This window comes from Dunckerocampus dactyliophorus, chromosome 2 (genome assembly GCF_027744805.1).
Source record: "Dunckerocampus dactyliophorus isolate RoL2022-P2 chromosome 2, RoL_Ddac_1.1, whole genome shotgun sequence".
In the NCBI taxonomy this organism is placed as follows: domain Eukaryota; kingdom Metazoa; phylum Chordata; class Actinopteri; order Syngnathiformes; family Syngnathidae; genus Dunckerocampus; species Dunckerocampus dactyliophorus.
Window position 1 is genome coordinate 29,295,181 of NC_072820.1, and position 20,461 is coordinate 29,315,641.

Sequence of the window (20,461 nt, forward strand, 5' to 3'; positions counted from 1 at the left end):
CTTTCATTCCTAGAAAGGAGGCTGAAGGAGTGGAAAGGGGGAGGGCAGCAGTGGAGAAACGAGTGATAAGCGCCGCTGTGGTCGAACAAAGGAGCTTGATACTTGAAGAGGAGGAGGAGGAGGAAGAGGATGAAGAGGAGACGTGGGGACCCGGTTGGAGAGGAGGGGACAAGAGAAGGAACCATGCAGTGAGGATGAGAGATGGAGCAGAGCAATCTTTCCACAACAACAACAAAAATCCTTCAAGAAGTGTCTGCCACCTCTGCACTCGCCCTCCCCAGACTGCAGTTGGCAAGGGTCACATGACTTTAGGGCAAACCCACACTACACTATCGCTAGCGCATCATCTCTCTGCTATCTGTTATCGATGGAGTCCAGATATCAGTACAGTGGTGCCTTGATTAACGTCATTAATCCGTTCCAGATGGTCCGACTCAAACCAAAATGGACTCTAACCAAAGCTTATTTTGCAGGGTTTCTGCTACATGTAATTGATCGTGGCTGCCCGCCACTACAAAATAAAAGTCGCCACACCTTAAAAATGAACTTGAAAACAATGTTAAGTAATATATTGTATGAATGTAAATACTGCATATGCTAAATAGATACATACTGTATATCTTACTATTTAGGCACATATTGACCACAATTAGTTTGAAAACAATTTAAAATATCATAAAAATGTTTCACTGCATTTTATTTTGAAAAGCATGCACCAGAATCGTCTCTCCGCCATGTCGGCACTTGCTCATGTCGCGGCTGTCACTGCGCAATACCTACCCGGAACGCAATCCGTCCCGCGAATGCACAAGGACTACGTCACTTCCTCCTTTAGCTAATTTTTACCACAGCGCTTCTGCGACGTCACGTGCTATGGTAGTTATTATTTTTTAAATGTATGAACATAAATGGTCAATAACCATACTTCATACATGTAATATGTTGAGAGCCTATTTTATAAGTGACTCTAAAGTACATGGTTAGCATTGGGGATGTTTCTATCATCTTATGACATCCACCAAGAGTGAGCGATGTAAAAACTTACACAAAGCATGTAGCACAGACGTAAACGTCATATCCAGTTACGTGTAACATACATAAATAAATACAATAAAACACATAAAATGCAGCAATATTTCAATGTAAACAACTATAACTATAAGAGTGCAATGATGGATTAATCTAGGGGATTCAGCTTTTTTTTGTAAACGGGGATATACCATCCATCCAAACATATCTTCATAGCAAATGCTCTTCTGTGTATTTTTATCAGTGGCAAAAAAACATAAAATAATTTATAGAACAAAGAAAAGAGGGCTTATAAATTGTCCTCTTGCACCATGGATGTTATATAAGAAAAAAAAAATTCTATCTATCTTAATAACGTTTCTGGGAGTGGTGGTGGTGGTGGGGGGGGGGGGGGGGGGCGTATATTGCTTGCTGCCGTAAAATAGATCCACTGATGGTGTAGATTACACATGCCTAACATGTGACTGCCGAAAAATAGGCCGACCGGATGTAGACACGTTCTGCACATGTGTAGAACCCAGTTGAACCGATTGCGTTCCGGGTACGTATTGCGCAGTGACAGCGGCCCTTGCGTCTTGTGTTGACGTTCACTGTGATCCTTATTATGGTGCAAATAAAAAATAGTCCGTAAAATCTGTAGTTAATTGACGACAGTTTATCACATGTGAAGCCTGTTTATGCCAGCATGTGTGATTGCTCACGTTTCAATCTCGTTCAACTTTCTGGCATCTTTTACCCATTTGCACTGCCTCTCTGGCGGTAGCTAGCTAGATCACAGGCGAGCTAGACGTGGCTATCATGCAATTCATGCTGACTTACTTTTTAAAGTGTCTCTTAACAATCTTGCTCTCTTGTTATCATTATAATACTTATGGCTAGTCTTCCAAAAACTAGATTGTGTGTCTAAGTTGTTTAACAAACACGTAGTGTGTCACGTAGTGGGCCGTTGTTCTATGGAACAAACGCGCCGAGGTCCTGAAACCAATGCACAGAGTGAACTCTTCCTGGCTGTTTGTAGGCAACAGACGAGAAAAACATGCACATGACAATATATTAAGGCAAACAAAATTATCAAGTCCATTTTCATTTATTTTATGCTTAATTTATTTATTTACTATCGTCCCAAGTCTGTTGCCCACGAGACATTTTTTTTCTGAACGAGAAACCTTTTTAATCTTGCGACACCTTCTGGCACCCATAGTAACTAATATTATCTACTTTCAGCTTTAAAAAAAATGCTTGACAAAGTTACATCGAAGTATATTGTGTTTACATTTGCACAATTCAACATTTCTGAAAAGGAGCAGGAAGTAACAGAATTGATTTAACCCAACTTGTCCGTGTCTCAGCAATTAGTCCGTTTTTTAAACTTCCTGTGTTTCACATGTACCAGGTTATCATTTTTTTAGGATTAGATGTGTAATAATAAGAGAGTTTGCAGAGGACGTATCCAAAAACTTCACTTTAAGCATTTATTCTAGTTTAAAATAAGCTTAAAACTGTAATAATATCACTAGGAGTATCAGTATCCTTCTCCTTCACTTGGTACTGTCACGATAAGAAAATTTGACGTATGACCCAACACTCTTTAAAATCACAAGTATCTCTCTAGCTCTCTCACACACACACGCACACGCACACGCACACAGGCACAGTGTTGCTGTCCTTCAATCCATCATCTGTAATTAAAATGGAACTGGGTTTTTTCACTTTGTTTTTGACCTGAGTTAGTTCAGATTTGTTGAGTCTCTTCTCCCCACAGAAGATTCACTTCCCGTATGCAACGTGCGGGTTTTACCACCAGCAACGGCCTTTGATTGATTTTGATTGCAGTCACAAGCCTAATATGTCAAAGTGCGATAAAATGTCACACTACTTAGATTTTACAATTCATTTTTGCATCCAGACATCGTACAGGGAAGTGGCAGTGTCTGTGTTGCTGTGTTTGCGTGTGTGTGTGTGCGTGCATGTGTGTTTGTGCAGTGTAAGTACATGTTGTCCCCCATCTGCTGTATGTTTCCTTTCCTTTGCAGCCAACCAGAAGCCAGGCCTTCCTGTAGCGTTCTGCTCTGGGTGGGAAATGGGAGCGAGACCGGCACACACATACACACATGCACAGAGGCACACAGGCACACACACACACAAACACTGACAGTGTCCTTGTCCTTTCCTTCCGTGTTGGTTGTGTCACCGTCTAACTAATGCATGTTCCCTTTGTCCTCATTTTATCACGTTTGTACGTCTTCATAAGTCATAAAATGACACAGTAGGACTATAAAAAAGTCACAAGGGGCTCAGACAGAAAAAGTCGGACCAGTAAAAAAAAAAGCTCCATCTCTGTCTTTTTTTCCTCTCTAATTTTGGTCCTTCATCATGAAAAAACACCAGGATAATAAAAACAATGCTGTAGACGTGTAATAATGGAGAATGCAGTGTTATTACTCAGTTTTTTTGTTATTAGTGCTACCTACGACATTCTCAGTTCTTTTACTGGAAACAAGGCATGAAAATACACACTGAGGAAGCGGCTTCAGCACGGGATGAAAAAAAAAGAACTAATGTAAACCATGAAAAATAACTAGTTGACAGCTAGCAGGATTTCATACGAAAAGATAATGTACTGTTATTAGCAGGAATTGGTGTTTTTGAAAGTTTGTAACAAATGCAAGCTCAATGAATGCTTCCTACATGGCTACATGACTATAAACAACCCCAATTGCGGCATATTTGATAGATACTTTATTAATCGCCAAGATACATTTTTATCATGCATTCCAATACCAAATTAAGAGTGCAGTTGCTCTACCTACTGGGTCGTTGATATATTACTTTCTTCAGAAAAAATATGCTATTTTGCTAAGAACATGTAACACCTGGTCATGTTCCATACAAAATGTGTATTAAGTGAAATGAAACTAGATTAAAGAGATTAAAGAAGAGATTAATTAGATCAATTAACTACAGACCATTTAAAATGAATCTTTTTCAAATTTATTTATTTACAGCACTAGTTATTTTATTTTATTTTATTTTTTTTAAACAATACCTGTGTGAGTGCTGATGCCAATCAAAGTGTGCTGATCATGACGTCCATTGTAGTATGGGTCACATGACGCTGGCGGACTCCACTTGTCACCTGGACTTCCAAGTGGAGAAGCAGCTCTGCAAGCTCTACGGGGACGTGCACCACCTTTAAATTTAAAAAGACACGGAGAATACACTGTTAGACATTTATATTAAATTGGACAATTTATATGATATGATATGATAATATTATATATTATTATATTATATATTAAATGACATTAAATATTGCTATACACAAACAAAAACAGCTTTGTAATGAAAGCCGGAGAAGAAATGAAAGGAAGACTAATATACTGTAGTAGTGTGAGATTTAAAGGTTTCTGGTCATCAAACAAATTTACTGTAAATATTAGTCAATGACAACACAAGGGAAAACAAAATACAGTTTTTTAATGAAACTTTTTATTATTAAGGGAAGAAAAAAAATCCAAACCTACATGTCCCTGTGTGAAACAGTGATTGCCCCCTAAATCTAATAACTGGTTGGGCCCCCCTTAGCAGCAACAACTACAATCAAGCGTTTGTGATAACTTAGGAATTTCTGCCACATTGGAGGGTTTTCCAGCATGAAGCACCTTTTTAAGGTCATGTCACAGCATCTCAATAGGATTCAGGTCAGGACTTTGACTAGGCCACTCCAAAGTCTTCATTTTGTTTTTCTTCATCCATTCAGAGGTGGACTTGCTGGTGTGTTTTGGATCATTGTCCTGCTGCAGAACCCAAGTTGGTTTCAGCTTGAGGTCACCAACAGATGGCCGGACATTGTCCTTCAGGATTTTTTGGTAGACAGCAGAATTCATGGTTCCATTTATCACAGCAAGTCTTCCAAGTTCTGAAGCAGCAAAACCACACCAGACCGTCACACTACCACCGCCATATTTTACTGTTGGTATGATGTTCTTCTGAAATGCGGCGTTACTTTTACGCCAGATGTAATGGGACACACACCTTCCAAAATGTTCAGCTTTTGTCTCATCAGACTACAGAGTATTTTCCCAAAGGTCTTGGGGATCATCAAGATGTTTTCTGGCAAAACTGATACTAAAGTCTTAAAGTGCTTTTTCTTCAGCAGTGGTTTTCGTATTGGAACTCTGCCATGCAGGCCGTTTTCGCCGAGTTTCTTTCTTATGGTGACATCATGAACACTGACTTTAACTGAGGCAAGTTCTTGCAGTTCTTTGGATGTTATTGTGGGGTCTTGGATGAGTTGTCGCTGAGTTCTTGGGGTAATTTTGGTTGGCCGGCCACTCCCGGGAAGGTTCACCACTTTTCGGCATTAGTGGATAATAGCTCTCACTGTGGTTTGCTGGAGTCCCAAAGCTTTACAAATGGCTAACGATTTTGGATAACGTTTTCCAGACTGATAGATCTCAATTACTTTCTTTCTCATTTGTCCCTGAATTTCTTTATAGCTTGGCATGACGTCTAGCTTTTGAGGATCTTTTGGTCTACTTGACTTTGTCAGGCAGGTCCTATATAAGTGATTTCTTGATTGAGAATAGGTGTGGCAGTAATCAGGGCTGGGTGTGACAAACCACGGTTAAGTTATGTTTTAATAATAAAAAGTTTCATTTTAAAACTGCATTTTGTGTTCAGTTGTGTTGTCATTGACTAATATTTAAATCTGTTTAATGATCTGAAATATTTAAGTGTGACAAACATGCAAAAAAATAAGAAATCCGGAAGGGTACAAATACGACAAATACATCAGATCTGTCCCCACTGAAATAAAACCATTTGACAATTATATGCACTTTTTAGCTAATCAATGCATTTTAAAAGCACTTCCAAAATTCACATCTTGGAATGAGAAGGAGAAAATTCAGTAATGTTTTAAAAATAATTGTTATTTTCTTCAAACATGCGCAATGATCAGGAGGAATGTGTGGTGAGAATAAGAGAATGCGTTTTGGAGAAGAGGAGGAGGAGGCTGTGGGTTAGCGTCGCTGCATAATTATGTCGTTTGGCGCAGGGGGACCTTCGTGAAAAAAAGACAGCGATGACGGTCACACAACGTAAATGCGGCGAGGACATTTAAATTTGCCTGGGGAGTTCAACAAGTTTGTTGTTTTTTTCCTGCATAAAGCTTAAATCACTTTTTATTCAGGCTGACCTCTTACTGTAGTAAAAAAATAAATAAATCCCATAGCCCAGATTCGCAGCCCAGTTTTCACATAAAGCCTCCCCCGTGTCATTATCATCATATTTCATTTGATCCCGGAAGTCTGTTTGCAGCCCAGAAAGCAGGGCCACGCCACACAAAAGCTGCGACTGGTGCCATCTGATATATAATCCCTGCTTTGAGGGAGGAAGGGTGGCATGCGTAATGGGAGGTGCAATTTATTCACCTAGAGAAAAACAACCAAATCCAGCAAATGTCGCCTGAGTGTAAACTTTTCAAGTAGTTCAAACACATGCAGGAAAGCTCTCCTCCTCGCAGCTCCTTTGCAAATACACCTGTCAAAAAAAGGAAAAAAACACGAGGGAGCGTGCCGAGTAGTTTCCATGGCGACTCTCTGCACAGGAGAGGTATATACAGAGCGGGGGGTGGGGTGTGTGTGTGTTCTCCCACTCTCTCCGTCTCGGTAGGCTGCTGTGATAAATGAATGTGCAACTCTGCCTTGCAATAAAGAAGGTGTCGCGCTTGAGGATTTCCACGACAACCTCATTACGGAATGCTGCAATACTGTAGAATAAAATATAAATAATATAATAGGACCTAATGCCTTCTGAGCACCATCGAGCACTTCTAAAACAGGCAGGAGAGAGACATTAGAAAAGGGGACGAGAAAAACCCCATTACAAATGTATAAAACACAATGCAGACTTCAATAATAAACTATACTGCAGCCCACTATACTGCAACTATTTGGAGCCCACAGCTCGCTTATTATTTGCCTCGCAGAATAAGGTGCAGATAAAATTAAATGGACGAAATACTCAAAAAATGGGAAACTCCAACCTAAAATGATAGACTAGATGTGTGTCTTACAGTACAGTCGTCCCTTGTTAATTGGTTCCATGCAGTTAAAAGGATTACATTCAATAACATTGACTTTGATAAGGGGCCTGCTCAACAAAGTACTAAAATTAAGAACTCATATCTACATTCAATCACACTCACACTACAACACGAAAGACGGCAGGAAGTAGATCCGGATATCAACAGGGAGAAAAAATATACAGTCAAACCTTTCTATAGCGGCCACTAAAGGGAGACGGCAAAAGTGGTCGCTATAGGCAGGTGGCCGTTATAGACAGGTTGACCAGTAGAGGGCACTGTGGGACTGTGGATAAAAGTTGTAAATAACGACTAGGCTTGTTATCATACACCACCCACAGAACAAAGCTGTGCTAGCACTGTATTGTCTTTTATGTTTGTTTTTAATATTTTGTTTTTGAATTTGGATTTGGTTGGCTGATCTTAAACTTTTTTGAAGAAAATTTGAAGAAATCTCACTCGTGGGCTATATATACGGAAGTGACGGTGCAACGTCACGAGCAGGAAAGCTAGGCTAAGTGCTAGCTGTGAGTGTCGAGAGAGTTGGGAAGTGTGTGGATGTTGGCGTGGATGTAAAGTCCTGCAGTGTTCTCCGCTGTTAATAAAGCCATTAAAGTGCATCGGCGACGTGAGTCTCTCCTTCCCCACAACAAGCGGCATTACAGTATTGACCAGTGCACACTGTCTCCACACCAGGAAATAAACGGTGTCACTTGTTACAGGCATTGCCTGGACAGCTATGTTGTCACTGTCTGCAACAAGCTCCAAAGAAGATGGCTTTTTTATGTGGAACAACTGACAGTTTGTGTGGATCTTGTGAATGATTGTGACTGAGCTAGGACTCAGTAATTAAAATGTACACACGAAGGCTTCATTGCTTAAAAAACGAAACTTTTTCGTGCATGAAGCTTCTGCTGGAGTCGGCATTTGGGCCGCTATATGCGGTTAGATATTGACCAAGGGATACAAAATGGGTGGCCTCTGGCCGCGTTAGACAGGTGACCGCTACACACAGGGTCCATAACACGCAAATTTTCAGCGGGGGATTTTCCAGCGGCCGCTATAGGCAGGTGGTCGTTCTATACAGGTGGCCGCTAAGACAGGTTTGACTGTATATATTTTTTGTTTTTGTTTAAAAAATATAAATGTATTCGCAATTGATGGGATAAAGAGAGGGGGTAGGATTAAATAAGCTCTACTTCTTTCGACTCCTTTTTGGATATGTGGATCTGTGAATTGTAACATGAAGCATTCAATGTAAACTGTATGCATGTTCGAAATAAATGAATCCATAAACCATATTATTCTTTGTTTACACCACATTGCTAATGCGCAGGCTACGGGATCACTGCAGGGACACAGGAGACGACCATGGCTTTAAACATACTGTAGCATTCTAGTGAGCTAACTAGTTAGCCACATATGTATTTATTGTAAACTTAAGAAAGAGTTTCAAACTGAGTGGGGAAGAAGGACAAAGTAAGAAGTCAAAAACTTACCACTTCAACATGGAATGGGAGGAGAACATCTTTTCATTCTATCATGTTGGACATGCCATGGCTGACTCCATGCATTATGAAGGTAATGTAACCTAATGTCATGTCTCATCAATGTTTTGTGTCATTACATCGTTTTAAAAACCATGATCGAGTGAGGGAGTGATGTTCGAACTGCAATTTAGGGAGGTACGACCGTACAGGCTATACCCGTGACCCTAGTGAGGATAAGCCGTATAAAAAATGGATGGATGGATGAATGGATCTCATTGCAAGTGTACCATTTGCTGAAGTCAGCCAATTATGATTCATTTGTATTCATTAACAACAAGGTTAGAAAATTAAGTAAATAAAAGAAGAAAAGGAGGCAAAGTCCCATTTAAGACTTTTTGTTGTGCTTGTTTATAGAGGAGTTATTTTAAGCCATGACACAATATTTCCCAAACACTAACCAGATGGGTTTTTTTTGTTTCTAATAATAATGACAGATGAGCTCCACTTTTATCTCCCGGCATTGTAATGTTGGCTGTTTTACACACTGACAGTATTTGCAACCGAATAAGGCATTCACATTTCGGCTGCAATAAACGTCTTATTGCCATGGCAACACATGTGGTCTCCAGTTTCACATCTGGAGTTAAAAATGTCAACCAGCTGTTAACTCTGTGAGCTGGGCTGCAGATGGACGTGACACCAAGGTGACAAACACACACAGACTTGGACTCCTCCTTCACTCCGGGGTTGTGGTCAATCAGATTAGAGCAGTGCTTCTCAAATAGTGAGGTGGACCCCCCTGGGGGATGGCGTGGTCAACTGTCAGGGGAGGCATGAGAGGCAGGGAAGACTTTCAATATACCTGATCACCAATGTTCCCTCTAATTGTTGAAGTATCTGAGCATACACAAAAACGACCTGAGCATTCCTTGGACATCTGTGAGCGGCATCAGATGTGCACACTGTAGTATCGCAAAACCTGATTTTGTGCAAAACCTGAGAACTGAGAACTTTCTGTTATATTTTGTATATGAGTGGTTTCAAACAGATGGCAAGGAGGATTCCACAATGTAGCTTTCTTTATTCTGTACCTCAGACAAAATAAGCCATGGTCTCATACAATTAACCATTTGAATCTTGTTGAAAACCCCAAGTTATTATTTTATTTTCAATGTATTATCTTGTTTACCACTTATATTGTTAAATAGGTGTACTTTAATTTCCTTATTTGACTTTCACTTTCTGTTTTAAAGCAGCCTGTTGTGGCACTATTTGATCCTGGAAATTTACTTGAAATGATGCCATGTTTGTTGTATATGTTTACTTTTGTCTATCCATCCATTTTCTATCTCCTCTTTAGGGTCGCGGGGGCATGCTGGAGCCTATCCTAGCTGACTTCGGGCGACAGGTGGGGTACATATAGACAAACAAGCATTCACACTCACATTCATACCTATGCGTCTGTGTAGGCTCTCAGTCGTACAGGAGTTGTCCATCGAGGAAAAGGCTTCTTGAGACGTCATCTGTACTTCTGTACTTCTTCACAGAAGTACAGATGACGTCTCAAGAAGCCTTTTCCTCAATTCATACCTATGGACAATTTAGAGTCTCCAATTAACCTAACATGCATGTTTGTGGAATGTGGGAGGAAACCGGAGTACCTGGAGAAAACCCCCACACACACGGGGAGAACATGCAAACTCCACACAGAAATGCCCAGATCTTCCCGATCTCCAGGCTGTTACTGTGTTGGCCAACATGCTAACCACTCGACCACCGTGCGGCCCACTTTTGTCTATATTAAAAGAAAATAAAATTAATTCACAACCGACACTTCCTGTATGTGGTACGTCCGGCCATCAAAATAAAAGCACGGCAGTAAAACATGCACAGTTCCGCCACACCTTCAGTCCACACTTTTCACTCAGAAAACTGGCTTGCTACTTCATACTTGCAGCATGTTTAATAAAGCAGCGCTTTTGCAGACTCTGTTGCTCTGTTTGTTTGTTTCGCCATAATACAGGGTTAGCAAGCAGCATTAGCTATATGCTAACCTGCCATAAACAGCGGCATTTACCATGTACGCGCTGTTAATAAATTGATCGGCTGTGGTAGTAAATACGTGCAAACAGGATGTTATCATTGGGATCATCAGTGCTCATCATTGTGTTATATGTTCCGCTTGTTGTTTCCTGGCACGCACTCCGTTGCATTGCAAAATGGTACAGAATAAATCGTTATGTGTTTATCTCATTTACAGTTCAGGTTGGATTGTGTTTTGTGCGCAGCATGGTTTTGTGGTGCGCAGAGAGCTCAAGAGCAGTGTGCGATTGCGCACGCGCGCAGGTTAAAGGGAACACTGCTGACCACATGTATGAGTTTGTCGTACTCGGCATGCAATTTGACTCTTGAATATGCTTGTATTTTGCATTTTGTTGCATTTTGCTGGTTTCAGTTTCGAGTTCAGTCTATACTGTACAAATAAATAAATAGATATTATCAGTTTCTCAATAGTATTTCAAAACATTTCTGTGCCCCAGTGGGGGCATGACAGAAAATAATTGAGAACCACTGGATTAGAGCATCAAACGAAGATCTGTGAGTGGCCCAACAAATCCGTTTAACAGAGATAAGCTCCAAGAGTGTACACACACATCGACACACACACACACGCGCACTCACACACGCACACACACACACACACACACACACACACACACACACACACACACACACACACACACAGTGCCATAGACACAGACAGCTGGAATGAAAAGAGGAAGCGATGTCACTTCCCCCCAAGGAGCCGTCTAGTCAGTATCTGATGCCCGCATCAGTCCAGCACATCTCTGTATCCAGAAATGCCCTTTGACCCCTCAGGAAACACTGTCAACGCAAAACAACTCAAGTGGTGGACTAGAAATTGACTCATAGATAAAATGTGTACAGTTACACACAGCCATGTTGTTATGAGGTCACATCCAACACACCAAGACCTAATGTATAACGTAGGGGTGTCACGAGACCCAACTCACAAGATGAGGCGATACACAGGAATGGGTCCACGAGAAGATACACGATTTTAACATTAAGTACAATGAAAAAATATGACTGGACAAACAAACTTTTACTTAACAGAGTCACAAAACCATGCAGGTGCGTTTTGAAATGTTTATTGCCCCACAAATTGACACTAAACGATATTATCTCCTATACGTATGAGGTGCGTTATGAAGTAGAGTTATGGTCGCCACAGTATGGCGTCATATTGGACACACTCTCTGAGCAGCCGCAGGTTTGGAGAATCAGTACAGAGCGAAGGGAACCACCTCCTGTAGCTACCACGGTGCAGTGGACACCTTCTCTGAGCAGATCCGGTGCTGCAATTATTCATGTTGTTGGTGATTAATGATAATGATAATTAATGCTGCAGACAAGTCCGTACATCTACGTGTTACGATCTGATAAATATTAAGTAACTATGATCAAATGTAGAATGACTACAGCTTCTGCTTGGATAACTCCCATGAAAAAACATCCACTCGCTGACACCAAGGTAGGTGTGTGCAAAGCACTTAATGTGCGGTTCCAATAATGCCTAGCACACTTCCACTTCCACATTACATTTATTATCATTCATAGTAGCAATAGTTCACAGTCTGATTGGCTTCTGGCTACCCTGGTCTCGTGAGACAGTTTTTCTCCAAACGAGAAATCTTGTCACGTTTTAATCTCACGTGGTCTCGTGAGACAAGATCTTGTGACCCCCCTAATAATGTGTAACGTGATCCTCAGCTTTGGGCTGGGCGATATGGACCAAAACTCATATCTCGATATATTAATGGTAATGGTTTCATTTATTTGAACATGCATAGAAGTTACAATGCAATACATCACATAGTACAATTCACAGTTCCACATGTCCAAAAGGAGTACGAAGAAGCAAAGTTTATATAATCCTACTCCCCATCCGTTTTATATCAATTGCAATATATTTGTTCACTTCCAAATACACTCTCTTCTAGTTGAACAAATCGAAAAGTAATGAGATAATGCAATAATGTGACAAATAGTACAAAAAATAGTAGTCAAGTTTCAAATTTAGTCAGATTTCTTGTCCCCATAACTACTTGATATGACACTCCTAATAAATAATATGAAATAGACATAACAAAACATAGTTTGATAATAGGTGCTGTACTCTGATTCTCCTAACCTGCGGCTGCTTGGAGAGTGTGTCCAATATGACGGCGTACTGTGCCGACCATAACGCCACTTCATAACGCGCCTCATACGTATAGGAGATAATATCGTTTACTGTCAATTTGTGGGGCAATAAACATTTCAAAACACACCTGCATGGTTTTGTGACTCAGTTAAATAAAAAGCAAGGAATTACTATGCCTACAACTGACGTATAGAATGTGAATGGAGTTTGGTTCCTTCTCTCCTTTGCACTCCACACTCTTTCATCGTAGTAACCTTCATTAGTTCAGAGTCTGTATCTAATGAATATTATTATGGTACAATCGTGTTGCATTATACGGGGAGCCATTTTTAATATTGTGGTTACCCTAGTATCAGATTAGTAGGGACTAGCAGGGACTGTTTTCCATAACCCTCTTCAATCAAGTGACCGAAAACCAGCAAGATGGGACCACTGCTGCATTTTAAGAATATATAACCTTTTTACTTTTGGAAATTTTATGAATTTTAGTACTCTTAAACTAAACTAAATTCATATTAATATCAACTAAACGAAATAATACTCTTAAACTTAACTAAATTAATATCTAAATAATCACGTGTCACCATTGTTTTCTAAACTGCCCACTAGGTGTCAGAGCTCTCACAGAGCGACCACACGAGCCTCCACCAGTGGTGATTGTCTTGTCCCAAGATGCCACACTTCATTTTGTCAGTCTACTCTCTCTGTAAAAAGGGCACAGCTTTGGAACCAACAGAGAGAGAGATCAACAGTAATGGTTTTAACAAAAGACTTCAACAATGGCTAAAAACAGTGTTCACATGAATAGTTTTTAACTGGTTGATTATTTGACCATGTTGCCTTTGCTTTTTAACTTACAAATGTACTTCATTTGAAAAAGTGTCTCTTTTTATTGTTGGAATGTTATTGTAAACTGTACTTTATTTTTTATTTTATTTTTATTTTTTCCTGTCCTTTTACTTTTTCTACTTTTATGTTTTTATCATTTCAAAAGCATTCTGTAGGGCCCTATGAAATCAGTTTTTTTTCTTAAATTCCATTTTATTTTTTCCTAAATTCTGTTTATTTTTTTTATTCCATTTTTTTATGGAAATGGATGGATGTAACTTCGCTAACTTTTCAAACTTCATTGCTACAAAATCCTCAACAAGCGATTATATCCCTGCTTGTGGTTAAAGAAGACGTAGTTGCAGATTAAACTACAATAGCTTTATTAATGTACGCTATTTTTAATGAGACCCTTATTTCATTACCACTATTAGACAGGATGTGCGTCAAAGGCCAGACGTGTGATGTGTGTTGAAAATGTGTTTTCACTGTTGCTAAGTGAGATAGCCTACTGAGTGCCTCTTGCAGCCGTGGCTGTTGTCCCTACTTCACACACAATTTGCGCAAATGCTTGTTACGTTAACAAGCACTAAAACACAACTCATACAGCCTGAGTGGCACACACACAGCTGCATGAGCATGCTACGCTAAACTAAGATAACCCAGCTAGCTTACACTGGCTATTGCTGTACGCGAGCTCAAGCTCGGCAACGATTAAGAGTTTCAAAGTTTTTTCGCAGACTTAGCCAATGTTTCCGGTTGTCGCCTCAAAATGTTTAGTTCAGGAGGGGGCTCCTTAGTGTTTGCGAGGACATGCAGCTATGAATGAGCGGTCCGCTGGGGAAATACTTCCCCACACTAACGTTCCTTCTCAATATCACAGTATTTCATTCATACTGTCAATTTCTGCAAGATTCCGCATTTAACAGTTGATTCCATTTTTATTGGCCAATTCCGCGATTCCGTCTGTGATTCCGTTAACGCATAGGGCCCTAATTTTGGTTACCGTAAAGCACCGTGTATAAACCACACTGGTAAGAAGCAAAAAATCGGGGTGCGGTTTATACACGATGACAGATCTGTGACCAGACGCAGAAATTGACGAGAAGCCCATTTTAGAATAGCCGTCTGTGGGTCAGACAGTTGCTTTGACTTTAGCGCCCTCTGCTGTACAGTTGCTGAAAATGCTAGTGTATGCAACTAACTTATCTGACGGCTGTCTGTATTTTCACACAGTGAAAGGATCTCTATATACACTGAAGCTAACCTAAGCTTCCAATGTAAAATACAATACAATGTTGGAGTTTATTCAAATTCACACTGAAGCAATGCAATAAAATAATAGAGAAAAAGAGAAGCAGTGAAAGATAAGATATCAAAACATCTCTGAAAATTGCAAATTTCTTTATTTTGATTTATTATTATTATTATTATTATTATTATTAATCTGTGCTTAGCCATAATATTAAAGATCTAGATGCCGAAGTTCAGATTTCTCCTTTCTTCTTCTTTTTCAAATAGTACCTTTACGCATGTTGATTTGACATGAAAGAGTTGGCAAGCATTTATGAACTAAACATTTTTTTCCCCCGCCATGAGCCTGAAAATGGGGGTGCGGTTAATACACGGGTGCTGTTTATACACAGTGCTTTACGGTACACTACAGTAGTATTGGATTGGCAGGATTTAGCTTTCCAGGAATCTATAGCCTGCCTCCCCCCCACCAAAAAAACAACAAGTGTCAATAACACGCAAAAGACCCAACCTCCCATCCTCACCCCTCTAGTGTCTTTTTCCGTCTTCCCTATCCTCCTCCTCCACATCCTTCCCCAAGGCGCTGAATGAAGATGAAACACCAGTGCAAGCAGGATTCCCTACAATGTTTGAACTGCATCTGCTTAATTAATATTCTGCTATTCCAGGACAAAAAGGATTGGAGCTAGTTCAGACACATGGAGACAGACAGGCATTCAAAGTCATGTAAGAAGTATGTACACCCACACATTGAACTTTGAAAGCCCTGTGGACTTCTCAGGCTGTGTGTTTTTCTGCATGTCTCAAGCTCGAATTTCTTTGCTTCTATCAGTGATGAAGTAACGCTGTATTTCACATAACATAAAAAAGGAGGAGCTGGGAGATGAACAAAGGATGCAGTTTATGACCCATTGCTAGAGAAAAGGTCAGATGGGCTATAGCCAAGAGCTCACTTCCAAGCACCCTGTCACTCTGGGGGAACTTTCCCCTCACGCCTTTGTCGAAGCTGACTCAGAAGCAGGAAGAGAAACAGTGGCTCACATCCCGTGTGTGTGTGTGTGTGTGTGTGTGTATACTGTTTGCAGCTACACTAGTTCTATAAAATTAGCCAGACAGACATAATGATTTGTTTACATTTGAAAAATGTTGTCAAGCTTGTTTGGAAGCAAAAGAATTGCAATGGAATTAACTACTAATTCAGACAGTTGTTTTCAGACTTGTTTGAATTCAGACTTTTTTGCTGCCTAAACGGGCTGCAGTAGTAAACGGATGAAAGACAGCAAAGTTCAGAGCAACAAAAAAAAAAAAGTTTGTTACACATATTGCAATACACACAACATTGACAGGAAGATGTGGTGAGGTTCCCCAGGCTTAAAAAGTTAGCGTATGAAGATTTCTACAGCAACTTTGCTCCTGTCACTCCCAGAAGGCGTGTCTTTACTTTATTTTGTTGTGTGTTTCAATGTGAAGACTTTAAGCAGAGAAACCACGTCCTGAGAAAAAGTTTTGGAGTCGTGTCTTCCTGTCATGTGCGGCTACACAAACACAGACGTCAACCTTTGCTTTGCTCAGCAGCCCGGCTCAACTGTGTGGCAGGCTAAGCCAGATTAGGGTGGGGGTGGACAAAATGGCTCGCTATAAACGCATATTGGGAACTATGACCTAGAACATTTACAGTGGGTGTGTCTCCAAGTATGTGGGACTCCGATTTCATTAAAAATTGAATATCAGAGATTACCTGTCACTGGAAAGTAAAGTCAGGTCACATACACTGATATAAAAGTAGCACATTTTTATGCCTCATGTTGCAGAAACTGGAGTTGATTTGTTGCGTGTGGTGATGTAACCGTGGCAACAGCATGCTAATCAAACAATTTCTTCATGATGTTCTTCATCTGCATGTAATCCCAAAGAACCGAATACCCATGATGCATTTAAGCACCGCATCAGTGTCATTAAAATTTGCATCATGAGTTGACTACCACTGCCCCCGCCCTCCAAATGTCATGGTTCTGTGTGAGGAGCACTGAGATGGAAATGCTCATTTTCTGGCTTCATATGCACTAACAGAGCTGTAACAGAGGCAGGAAGGTTGCGTGTGTGCAGAGCCACGCCTCCCTAAACGCAGGACACGCGTTGTGTGTAGGGCCCCAAGAGCCATGGTGGACACCCATTTTGCACAAGAATGTGCATTGCTGCCGTGAGGCATAGAGAACAAAGTCAGCCTAAGGCAGGAACGAAAAAAATAGTAATCTGACAACGCAGTTGTTGCCATAATGACGCAGAAGACAATTAAATGGCAGAATTCACCCGACCCACGTCAGTCCCTGGTGGTGTAATACCTGTAGTACAGCTGCTGCCTTTTAAGGCAAAGGGCACGGGTTTGATTTCTTTATCTAAATGCTGTCACTTGAAACTTTCTTTGGCTCCATTTTGGGTTATTGAGGTGAGAAACACTCGTGAATTCATGAAATAACTCATGGCAAAACAGGGAGGTGGTGTCTCGCTGCCACATTGTGTCTTTGGGAAGAGTCACGTCAAGAATCGCGTCTTCAATTAAGTAGCCTTAAATGTTAATTTATCCCTTTCACTCATCATTTATTTGTATTTATATATTACGTATTTATATGCATTTCAAATTGTTTTCTGCACGGAAATCTATAATTGTCAAACTAACATGTTTTGTGTTAACATTTTTGGCTTTCTGGAACGCATTAATTGGATTTACATGATTTCTTACGGGAAAAATGTATCCGCTTAGTGTCCATTTCAGTTAGAGTCGGAATTTCTGGAATGAATTAATGATGCTAACCAAGGTTCCACTGTAGTATAAAAATAGGTTTTAATGGGTCAGTTAGGTCCGAGATGTGGTCACCACAGCTGCCCAGGGTAGTCCAACGTGATTTTTTTTCCATGGGGCACAGAATTCCTGGCGGCACCCTGTTTGTGATACAGACATTTCGTAATGGAGGGGGAGCCCCCAAATAAGGGCCTATCCACACGGAAAAGTTTTCAGGTCAAAACAGCAAAGTATTTTTATCGTTTCAGCCTCTCATCCACACAGGAACGGCATTCTCAGTGACCTGAAACTGTATTTTTTGAAAATGGCTTCCAGAGTGGGAAAATCGAAGAACACTGGCTTGTCGTTGCCGTGTATACAGGCAATACAAAAACGATGACCGACTCACCACCGCCAACATAATATCTGAATATTTCGACAGACATGACTCACCCCAGTCGACATTCTCCTCATTTTTGTTGTCTTATACTCCATAATGCAGGGGTCACCAACGTTTTTCCTTGTGAGAGCTACTTCTACAAAATGAAAATGGCCAAGAGCTACTCATTTTTGTAACATTTATTTTCAGAGCTTATTTTAAACCCAAACAAAGCGAATATGCTTGTTTTACCAGAACATGAACAAAATGCTGGTGTCCACAACTCACATTTTGTATTTCAGAATGCATTTCTTTCTACTGTTCTTTCATTATTAAATGAAAACCTGAATGAAAAGCAGGCTTGCGGGCACCTCATCTCATGTGGTCGTGGGGGGCTACCTGGTGCCCGCGGGCACCACGTTGGTGACCCCTGCCATAATGACTCACAGAAGTAATTCCACTTCTTGAAGTGTTGAAAAGCAGAAGACTTATGCGTTCTTTCTTCTTCTATGGTTTGGTGTGTCACATGGTTCCACCCGCGTGTTTGTTCACAGCGCCACACGTAGGTGTGCTTGTGTATTACATCGTTTTCACTCAGTGATTCGTTCCCATCTGGATGAAACAATTTATTAATCTGGCACAGTATGGAGGCGACTTTTTTCCAAACCGCCATATAAAAAAAAAATCTCAGGAACATTCCCGTGTGGACAGGGCCTAAAATTGTCCCAATTTAGCCAGGGGAAACCCTGCCTGTGTTAAAGGGAAACTCAAGCAAGGCTGGCCAGGCGTGTGAAGTTTCACACGGAAATTCACTTCTCTTGCCCAGTGAAAGTGATTGTCGCTGTCCAACAATTGAAGTCTTGACCCGTGGTCATTTGCAGCACTCTTATCAGCCTTAATCCTAAAACCGATCTTCCAAATTCCGCAGATTATGGCTCAAGGACTCTGATGAAATGGCCTCCAGTTAAAAGATGCTCAGCCAAGTTTGAAGTCACTAGGTGATGGATAACACACTGTTCTAGTTTTTTTAAATCTCAAACATGTCAATACTTGCCCGAAGGATTTATTTACTTCAGGCACACACACGTCATCCTAGCGAATGCACAGGTGCCTAAAGGAATGTTAGGAGGTCAGAACACATGGTAGGAAGTTAGTAGGGCCTACAAAGAAGTAATGAAAGAAAAACACAACACTAACAGTGCAGCAGCCACGCCTTAAATAAAGATCTCAAATCATCTTTGTGCCTTCTTCCTCAAAGGCATCACTTAACCAGACGTACAGACCGGCCTGTGCACTCAAGTAAATACTGTAATCTAGCCATCAGACACATCCCCTCAGCCCCTTAACATCTTACCAGGAAGCCGGCATGTAAATAGTCCATAAACACAACACACAGTATGCTGTGTAATTGTCTGAGTGTAACGTGGAGAGGGGTGAAAAGGATCGGAGCAACCATGAGAGGACTGTGATGGACTTTTCACGCACTTGACACAAACTGTAATTCTTCAAAACAAATAGTCGTTTTCACAATTTGGGGGAGAGCTGTGTCCCTGACAAGCAGCAGGAAATTGGCCATTCGACGAGTGCGTCGTTCACGGCGGCAGCTGACGGATGACTGAACACCATTGATTTTCCTCTCATACAAGTCTGACGGTGCTGATTCCAGATGACGCCGACTGCAGCGACGCTGCGGTGATAAATTCCAGCACGTGAAGGGATTTATTTGCGTGTTGATGACGATGTATTTGTCGGGTTTTGCCCAATATTTAGCCTGAGTTGTTATTAGGTACTTTTATTTGTGGTGCCTCTCACAGACGGGATGGTGCAACGTTGGTTTTCCACATGGGGAAGTTGCATAAACCTTTGCATCCTGTGTAGTTTTGAGACTATTCTCGTCTTTCAATCACACAAAATTATAAAGATTTTTTAACATGTTAAATTAATACTGTGCCTCTCTGGTAGTATCACCAACACAAAGCTTTATTGCCTTTGTAAAGGACATTTGAGTATTTCTACCCCACCTTTAATCAAGACAATAACATCATATGTTATTACGACAAAGCACTCTAAGCATGACAAGGACATGTGTCAAAAGATACTTGAGTGTTATCAAGTCTGAATTTCTCTTCACTCTAAAATCATCTCTTAGCCATCCACTTGGCTTAGTAGCGTGAAGCAAAAATCTTCCTCCCTGCATTTTGGAGTGCTTCTCACAGCCAAACATCAAGCTTTAAATAAACAACACTGGACAAATAAAAAGGAAGGATTTTGTGCAGCTTGCCAACCACGTGCATTAAAAACTCCCCAGACACGCTTGGTGCTTGCCTCCATGCACAGGAATCGACGTTGTTGTTGTTGAAACCACAAAAAAAGTGGTAATGAGCAG

General features: G+C 40.7%; 1 protein-coding gene across 1 annotated transcript in view; it reads right to left on the reverse strand.

The window, feature by feature from the left end:
* Positions 1–20,461, reverse strand: part of ptprea (protein tyrosine phosphatase receptor type Ea) — a 63,255-nt gene that overhangs the window by 24,720 nt on the left and 18,074 nt on the right. The window contains exon 2 of the mRNA XM_054764970.1: positions 4,076–4,219. The gene's annotated coding sequence lies outside the window, so the exon portion shown is untranslated. The remainder of the gene's footprint in view (positions 1–4,075; positions 4,220–20,461) is intronic.